Source organism: Canis lupus, chromosome 15, assembly GCF_048164855.1.
Source record: "Canis lupus baileyi chromosome 15, mCanLup2.hap1, whole genome shotgun sequence".
Classification (NCBI taxonomy): Eukaryota; Metazoa; Chordata; class Mammalia; order Carnivora; family Canidae; genus Canis; species Canis lupus.
In genome coordinates, this window is record NC_132852.1 from 5,032,045 (window position 1) to 5,041,783 (window position 9,739).

The following is a 9,739-nucleotide window of genomic DNA, read 5'->3' on the forward strand; positions in this document are numbered from 1 at the left end:
AGCCCCGCCCTGGAGCACCCAGGCCCTGCACACTGGGGGCTGTTGTAGTTACTGCGGGAGCTGACTCCAGGGCTGCACAGCTGGCTGCCTGCACTGTTGTTGTCCCTCCTGGTGTCACCCTGTACCTGGGACTGAGCAGGGGGCTCACAGGATAAACTCCCACTGAGCCGTACACCTGGCAGAAGGCGGGGCAGCTCCCCAGGTACACACACCTGAGAATCAGCACAGCAGGACCCTCCCCCAGAAGAATTGCTAGAAGGTAAGGGGAAAAGCCAGTTATTGACCAAGCAGCACTGGAAAGTTCCAGGGGAAGTGGAGGGATTTACAGTATATAGAATCAAGATTTGTGGTTTCCTGCCTTGTTAATTTTCCCCATTCTCACTGGTGTGAGGTGGGATCTCATGGTGGTTTTGATTTGTATTTCCCTGATGGCAAGTGATGCGGAGCATTGTCTCATGTGCGTGTTGGCCATGTCTATGTCTTCCTCTGTGAGATTTCTCTTCATGTCTTTTGCCCATTTCATGATTGGATTGTTTGTTTCTTTGCTGTTGAGTTTAATAAGTTCTTTATAGATCTTGGATACTAGCCCTTTATCTGATACGTCATTTGCAAATATCTTCTCCCATTCTGTAGGTTGTCTTTTAGTTTTGTCGACTGTTTCCTTTGCTGTGCAGAAGCTTCTTATCTCCATGAAGTCCCAATAGTTCATTTTTGCTTTTGTTTCTCTTGCCTTCATGGATGTATCTTGCAAGAATTTGCTTTGGCCAAGTTCAAAAAGGGTGTTGCCTGTGTTCTCCTCTAGGATTTTTGATGGAATCTTGTCTCACATTTAGATCTTTCATCCATTTTGAGTTTATCCTTGTGTATGGTGCAAGAGAGTGGTCTAGTTTCATTCTTCTGCATGTGGATGTCCAATTTTCCCAGCACCATTTATTGAAGAGACTGTCTTTTTTCCAGTGGATAGTCTTCCCTGCTTTGTCGAATATTAGTTTACCATAAAGTTGAGGGTCCACTTCTGGATTCTCTATTCTGTTCAGACTTTTTGGTAAAACTAGAATCTGCATTCACAGCTTTCATATTTGTATCTTTACCTAAATTCACTAGAGATGGGTTCCTTCTGCAAACACTTGCTTCTCCTATTATAAAAAGAAAGGGAAGTGTAGCAGCCTCGAGGGAAATGCTACTGTTAACCCATCACCAAAGAAGAGGATCTTTATCACATAAGCAAAATAGTAGCCCCAGAATGGCCTAGAACAAATCTATGCACAGAGGAAAATAAATTCTCAAATGGTAAGTCAGGAACGTTTGGGGGAACACTCATGGATGGGTCTTTTCTCCCCTCTTTTTTATAACCTTTGTCTAATGCATGCCTCAAGGATAGTCACTCTCGAAGATCAAATATTCCATTCACTTTCCAGGTGAAAGCCTTCATTCATTCAAATCTTTCAAAATAAATTGATTGCATATTTATTATGTACCAGGCACCGTTTAAGCAAACAAAACAGATAAGGGTCACAGCCTCATGGATCTCACATACTAGTCAGAGAGTCAGATAATAAGCAAATAAAATAAAGTTCAATTTTTACACCATCAAAAATGCCCTGAAGGGTCTCTCATTTTCCAATACACACAATCATTATAATTGACAAGCTGACTGCACGATATGTTGAATCTAACTGGGTAAGATAAGGAAATCATTATTCTCAGTATGAAACTAAAAAGATCTACTTTTTTTTTTATTACCATGGTGTGAATTAGTGACCCAATTAAACATCTAACTCCCAAAGCACACCTGTCATCACCAGTGCATTAAATAACAAGGACAAGAATCCATTTTAAGTGCAATTTCTTCCATGTCTGGAGCACTTTTTAGAATGCTTTCATAAAGCAGTGTCTTATTCTTCTGAAATAATTACATTCTCTCAGGCATTGGATTCATAATCTACTCGTAGCCTAAAAATCCACATTTGAATTTGATCATGGTTTTTTGAAGAAATTAAAAGACTTAGGCACTGCAAAGAATTTTACTTTAAGCAAACCAGGGGTTGGGTACCCTGACGTTGGCCACAGAACCTGACACAGGAAGAATACAAATGTATTTTTGTGCCCATCTCCCCACATGCGCCCAGCACTGTGCAATTTACAGGCATGATTGCATGAAATCTTGCAACAACGCTGTAAAGCAAGTGGTGATATCTCAATTTAATAGTTGAAGAGAAAGAGTCTACATGGCTTTCTCAAGACTGTGTTGCTAGTAAGTGATGTGGCTCGGGGCGCTTGAGGCAGAAATTCATGCTCCCTCTCTATATCCTTTTTTTTTTCTTGGGCATATCACATCTGGGATTGGTATCTGTATCCCATGTGAGCACGAATTATCAACTTTAGTGTGTTCTTTTAAAAATATGGTAGTGTGTTTCATGAGTTGGTATTTGTTGAACCCAGGGAATGTTGTGCAGAACTACATGATCTACTGACAAAAAAAAAATATATATATATATATATATATTCCTTGACTTCTTCATATATAGCACTTTTCTGTGAATGCATTTCTCAAGGTTTAAATCTGGAAAATACAATTCCGAACAATTGGGCGTGTGTATCAGTGCTAAAGACTTGGCTGCTTGACAGTCCCCGTCGCATGACCATCAGCACCGGCGGGCTTCTGGACCTTGGCCCCTTCCCAGGCCCTGGGAACGCATGTTCCCACATGGCCCACCTGTATTCTTTCTGGGATTGTGTAATATTTACGTAACACTGTATGAAGATTTATAGAAGCAAGTAGACATGTGCCCACTTTTCACTCCCCTCCACTGAATGAAGGCAAGTTTCCAGGTCTTTTATTGTCCCTTGAGCAGCATCAAATATTTCTTGCCATGTTTCTTACCCGGTCATTAATACTCTTATTGCAAACATGCCTGGAGGCGATGTCGAATCCCCTTGCAATTGCATCTCTCTCTGTGAGAATTCTTTTGCTTGCACCTGCTTTGTTTTGACATGTACATTTTCCTTTGGGAGCCATATTCAAGAAAAACTAGAAAATCCTAGGTTTAAAAATATTGCCTCAAGTCCCCTGTACAATGCTGCCTGCCTTTCACTCTATATCCAAAGGTAGATCTATAATGTTCTTAATGCTTGTCATTGGCTCAGGGTTTTTTTTTATTTTTATTTTTATTTTTTTATTTATTTATGATAGTCACAGAGAGAGAAAGAGGCAGAGACACAGGCAGAGAGAAGCAGGCTCCATGCACCGGGAGCCCGACGTGGGAATCGATCCTGGGTCTCCAGGATCGCGCCCTAGGCCAAAGGCAGGCGCCAAACCGCTGCGCCACCCAGGGATCCCTCAGGGGTTCTTGTAAGAAAGCCCCGAGGCACACATCTAAAACTCTATGCTCTGTGTTTTTCTGTTTGTAAGTCACACATCACACTAAGGAGCTGGATGACCCAACCATTCCTCATCTGTTTCCAGTGAAATACTTGGGGGTGCCTGGCAAAATGGCAGGTGTCATTTCCCAGAAAACCTTACATTTCACAACATACATAACACTATTTTAATATTAATTCTTGATGATTTACCTCCTAAATTTTGAACAAAAGGAGTATTATTTTGGATGCTTTTATGTAAGCCATTTTTCCTAAATATCGCGGAATTGTGACTTCATTTCTTAAAGTAGTTTTGTTTCTGGATCTATCCGAGGGAGAAAAAGAGCAGGAAGTGCTTTCTAGAGTAAATGCCAGTGCTCCCTGGAATCTGCCGTTAAATAAGGCACTTTGGAAGGACAGCACACTTACGGCGGGTTGTGAGGTTTTGTGTTAAAACTCGTAAATTCTCTACCCACAAACGTAGGAGACAAAGGTTTTCAAGCTTTACAAGCTCATTTTGATTTTTGTAATGTAGTTTGAAGGAATCTTTTCTGGAACAGCATTCTACGCTCCCATCTTCCCAACACACACACAGTGCCTATCCAATAGGAATATATTTTACATCTCTGTTCTTTTCTTTGTTAGGGGACATAACTGCTAGTTTCTGGGGAAAAAATGATACACAAATGTTTGTGAACAGACCCCCTGTCATCTATCACAATGCTTGCTCTTCATCCCAGAGAAATTACCTGGAGAACTTGATGCCAATGAATTGCATATCTGAGGTATTATTCGTCCCATATCTTTGGGAAATTCAGAGAACTGAGACTTCACTCTTTTTTCTATCAAGAACAGATCTTGTCTTACATGAATGCTGTGATCTTAAATACTTCAACATTCCATGATGATGTGAAGCATCCATTTTATATATTTTCAGGGATATCGGTGTCTTTTGGGGGATCACCCAGTTAAATGCAACTCATAACAACTTAATTCTTGGGATATCACACTTTATCACATGCATTCTCTGCGATTTATATTAATCTAGCTACAAGAAAGGAGACAATAATCATCGGATTGCTTAGGGTTAGATTCATAAGAAATCTGCCCATTTTCTTGCTCTAATATTTTCTTTTACTTAATGATGAGACTGGGGCTTGGGTATACTGCAAATTTTGATAATTCGCTCACAGTACAAACACAGTCTAGAATTTATATAGACAAAGTCACTGACACTAGGGAGGGGGTGTCCAATATTTGGTGTCTGGTTAGGGCAGTACATTGGTCTGTGCCAGCATCCATGTTCAGAGACTCGAAGCATCTTCATGCTCCCTGACTAACTTGGGAGCACACGGGGACCAGGTGACAAATGAATTTCTGACTAAATCTGTCTGTAACGGGCCCACTCAGTCCACAGACCCACCCCATGGCTATGTCTTCAGTTCTTTTTTTTTTTTTAAACAAACACCCTTGTCTTATTCTTTTTTTTTTTAATTTTTATTTATTTATGATAGTCACAGAGAGAGAGAGGCGCAGAGACACAGGCAGAGGGAGAAGCAGGCTCCATGCACCGGGAGCCCGATGTGGGACTCGATCCCGGGTCTCCAGGATCACGCCCTGGGCCAAAGGCAGGCGCCAAACCGCTGCGCCACCCAGGGATCCCCTGTCTTCAGTTCTTTTTTTTTTATTTATTTACTTATGATAGTCACAGAGAGAGAGAGAGGCAGAGACACAGGCAGAGGGAGAAGCAGGATCCATGCACTGGGAGCCTGATATGGGATTCAATCCCGGGTCTCCAGGATCGCGCCCTGGGCCAAAGGCAGGCGCCAAACCGCTGTGCCACCCAGGGATCCCCCCCTGTCTTCAGTTCTTAAATGAGTAAGTAGAGTGGGCATGTCTGAGTGTGTCACCGGTCCCATACCGGGGCCTCACCTAGTGGCTGAGAAGCTGTCGTATACACATGGTCACATGGAAGCCTCTGAAACTGCCCCCGTCCCCATGTGGCCAAGACCTCACATCAGCGGCAATACCCCATCTCTTGGGGATTAGGAGCCACCCTTACAAACATAAAGGGTCTGGAGGTGGTGCCCGTCATCTCAGCATTTCAGTTGCCAGTCAGTGTCCTGCGAAGCCCATGTTGGCCGTGGAGGGTGAAAAGAGGCTTCTCACCACTTAATCAGACATCAGTGTCCATGCCTGAGGCTGTGGCCTTAGCAGAGTGGGTAAACACAGGTTAGCTGGTGACAATCAGAAAAGGGATCAGAACAAGTTCATATCCACATGGATTAAACCCCCCACACACACACAGAAAAAACAGGGTACATTTAGAGCTTGGCCCAAGGCTGGGTTAAATATCCTACCCTCTGCCATAATATCCTCCAGAGAGGCCTGAATTATCTGAACATCCTGCTGATACCATGTTAATCCACTAAATCGGTGGCATCATGCTAATGTATCATGTACCCGTGCAGAGACAGATGTGTTCCGTGTGATGGGGATGTCCTCCGTGCACGTTCAGAGTCCGACCATGTTATGTGAAATATTTAGATGCAGCTTGGGGGGTGCTGAAACACATTATCAAAATTAAGGGAGAAATCACTGATCACACAGCTCCCATCACAAAGAAGGCTCAACACTGCCTGGGACGGTCAATCCCATGTGCCAACCTGGGTAGGCTAGAGTGGCCAGCTGACCGGTCAAACCCCAGGCCAGATGCTCTGACGAGGGTATATTTCAGATAAGATTAATGTTCAGAAACATTTGAACTCAAATGTTCAGTCAACTTTGAGGACCTTTCATACTATGGGTGAGCTCCGCCCAATCAGTCTAAGGTCTTACGAGTAAGATCTTTTTGGATTTCCCAAAGTAGCGGGAATTCTGTCCCAATTTCCATCCTTCTAAAGAATCCTGACTCATACGGTGCCTCGTAGGCCAGGCTGGCTGTGGCCACAGTGTGCTCTACACCCGAGAATACCACTTCAGTTCAGACAGCAGTTGACTCCCAAGATGGTTGCTCTAAGGGGGCTCCAAACAGGAAGGATCCTGCTGTGGTCCCAGGTGAAGGTTTGAGCTACAGTGACACGTGGGCCATAGGACCTGGCACGTTCTAGTTCTGGAGATATCAGTGATGAATTAGTGTGAGCCCCATTGAGGAGCCCACATCGTGGATGCTTCGGGCTGTGGATCAAGCGCATGCTGTCCTCTATGAGCATGTACGTCTTTTGTAGAACAACTCCCGATGTGCTACTGAGTCTTGATAGGGACAGAGCACCTGTCCCACAGGCAAAAAGTAACCATATGGCCACTGCTACTCTCTGTGAACTAGGCTATCATGTACCCATTCAACCATCAGTGTGGGTGGTCCAGAAACAATCTATTGCAAGATGGAAGGTGAGCATTAAGCAAATCATAGGTTAAGTCTCACACATAGGTAACGAGTGGCCCCATGTCACCCATCACTAACTGCACTCGGCCTGCCAGTCAGCATACACACATATGGGTGATCCTTTGTGACGAGCTGACATGGGAGGAAAAAGCTTGAGCTTGGCTCACGATGGGCCAGCTCAGTATTTGGGTGTGAGTTAGAAATGAATGTCATTTCACAAATGAATGACAGCCCAGCCCAGAGAAGGTACTACCAGAGAGTGGTAAGGCTACCTTGCTTCAAGCAGGGCACCTGGTGGGCCACACATGTGGAAATAGAAGTAGCCTCAGGTTGGACTGTATAGAGAGATGTGATCTGCGTTGAAGGGCTTGGCTAACATATCCTGGGATGAGAAGGAGAACGGTCAGGAGGGTGGGGACAGGAAATCTTGGTGTAGACATGGTGGCGGTCATATGGGATAAACCTAGAAGGTAGAGATCTTTGCATTGCACGGCATGCCCCCCAGAAAGCATCCACCCCAGCAGAAGCACTAGGCAACAAGGTGGACAAAATTACTTATGACAACATCTGGCCTTTATCACTGGCCACACAAGTGCTGGCATGAGGGTCACATGAGGTGAGCCTGCTGGCAAGAAAGGACACTGTGTGTGAGACTCACCTAGCAAAGGGCACGTAGCTGCTGAAACTATGGAATTCCCAGCTTGCCAGTGACAGAGTCGATCCTAAGAAGCATTTCTTTAGGAGACCTTGGGATCCCTGGGTGGCGCAGCGGTTTGGCGCCTGCCTTTGGCTCAGGGCGCGATCCTGGAGACCCGGGATCGAATCCCACATCGGGCTCCCGGTGCATGGAGCCTGCTTCTCCCTCTGCCTGTGTCTCTGCCTCTCTCTCTATCACTGTGTGCCTATCATAAATAAATAAAAAAAAAAAAAGGAGACCACCCACCCGCTGGTGGTAAACTGATTAAATCAATCCCCTTTTACATCAGAAGGGAAAAGCAGTCCATCCTGATTAGAAATGATATGTATTGTGCATGTGAATTTACCTTTCTCACCTTCAGGGGCTTAGCCATCTCCACTCTGTGAGGGGCTTTGGAATATTTGTTCCTCCATTACAAGAATGGACTAACATTAATTCAATTAACTCAGTAACATTAACTCAGGGAGGACCCATTTTACAGCAAGAGAGGGGAATGGGTCCTGCCCAGTACATCCACTGTTCTGATCACAAGCCATACCATCCCAGAAACAGCTGGCCTGTGGAAGCATCAGGAGGAGCTGGTAATGTGACAGGTGATACCGTCCACCAGGAGCCTACACTGTACAAAGATGGGACACCAGGCTCCAGGACGAAGTGCACATTTTGGTGCCATGTCTCCAACAAGAACATGATAAGAGTCTTGGCCAAGGTGCAAATGGAGGGGTTCCTCACTGTCACCCCCAGGGACCCACTTAGGGAGTCTGACCTCCTGTCCCTGAAACTCTGGGCTTTGTAGGTTTGGAGGTCTTCATTAAGAGAGAACACTTCACGCAGGGGCTCACAAGAAGAAAGTTCACCTTAGATTCTGTGCCAATGGAGCTGCGGACAAGAAGAATCTCTCTTCTAGCAGGTATAATAATGGCCTGAGACCAAGGGGAAGATAGGGGGATGTTGTCACCGAGTGGCATGCAGGTGACACCCTTGGATGTGTCTAGGTGCCCATTGCCAACACTGGATGGTGAATGAACACGCACAGCAGCCTCGGCCTCAGCAGCACATACCCTCAGGGATGAGAGTCTGGCTCATGCTAACGAGCCAACAGGTGCCAGTTGAAGATGAGGAGCCTACAGTGGATGGTGGGAGTGGGAGATACCCAGAGTGGCTGCCAAATCAGCCTCTCTCTGGAGTTGGGGGGCTGCTCCTGTACCCTAGAACGCCCCCCGCCATGTTCCTCTTAGACAGGGCCTTTCACTGGGATCTTAGTGGGGCTTCTCTCAGGACAGGAAGGACTTTCTTCCAGGGGAACAAAGCTTGTCATATGTGCCACTCATACCCTTGAAGATAAAGATGTATCCCCCGTTACTGGCAGTGCTTTCTAGCAGATGGCCCTGCAGGTATCACCCCACCCGAAACCACCACCTGTCCCAGACCGTGCCCCCACCTGAAGCAGCTACGTCCAGGAATGACCAGCAGGGATCTGAAGAAACTGGCTGAGATGACCCAGCCTGGGCTGCCACTGAAGGGGTGCTGTCCAGACCCCTAGGGCATTGTCAGCCCTCCACAGCCCCGACCTCTGCTGGCCCAGCTCTTGCACCGTCTCTGCCTCCACATGTACTGACCTGAATGCACAGTAGGAAATGTTTGTACAGTAGTCCCTACATCAGAGGCTACGACTTCAAACTCCCATTTTCTTTTTTTTAATGTATGGGTTTTGTTTGTTTGTTTGTTGTTTGGTTTGCTCTTTAATACCTAGAGTAAATGATAAGTACCAAAATAAAGTAGAAAGAGTCTAGTAGAAAAAGAAAAAAGATAGTTTAATATCTTTTTCTTAATTCCACATTTTGGCCTATTCCAATCCATTCTTGCTCCAAGTAGGTTCGTGCAAGATCTTTACCAAGGTAGATCCTGAGTTTATCGATATTAAAAGTGATAATCTATTATTTTAAATGGTCACATCCTTCTTAAAATAAAAGCATCATCATTCATTCGTGTTCCGAATCACTTGTATGAGAACGAGGTAATTTTCGCTCTTCTATGCTAAGTCATTCCATGAAAAATCATGACAAAATCACTTGTCCAAGGAGTAACATATTCAGCAGTTTTAAATGATGATAAACTATGAAAAGGTAAAAACCAGATGCTCTATAATATGCATGTTTATACCCACAAATAAATCTAAATGCATGAGTAGACTCTCAGCCGCTTTCTGAAGAGCTGTCCTTAAAAGGCTGTTTTCTCATTAGATCTAAGATTTCTCTTGTGTTGAGTTAAGAGACATGGCTACTCATGACCAAATG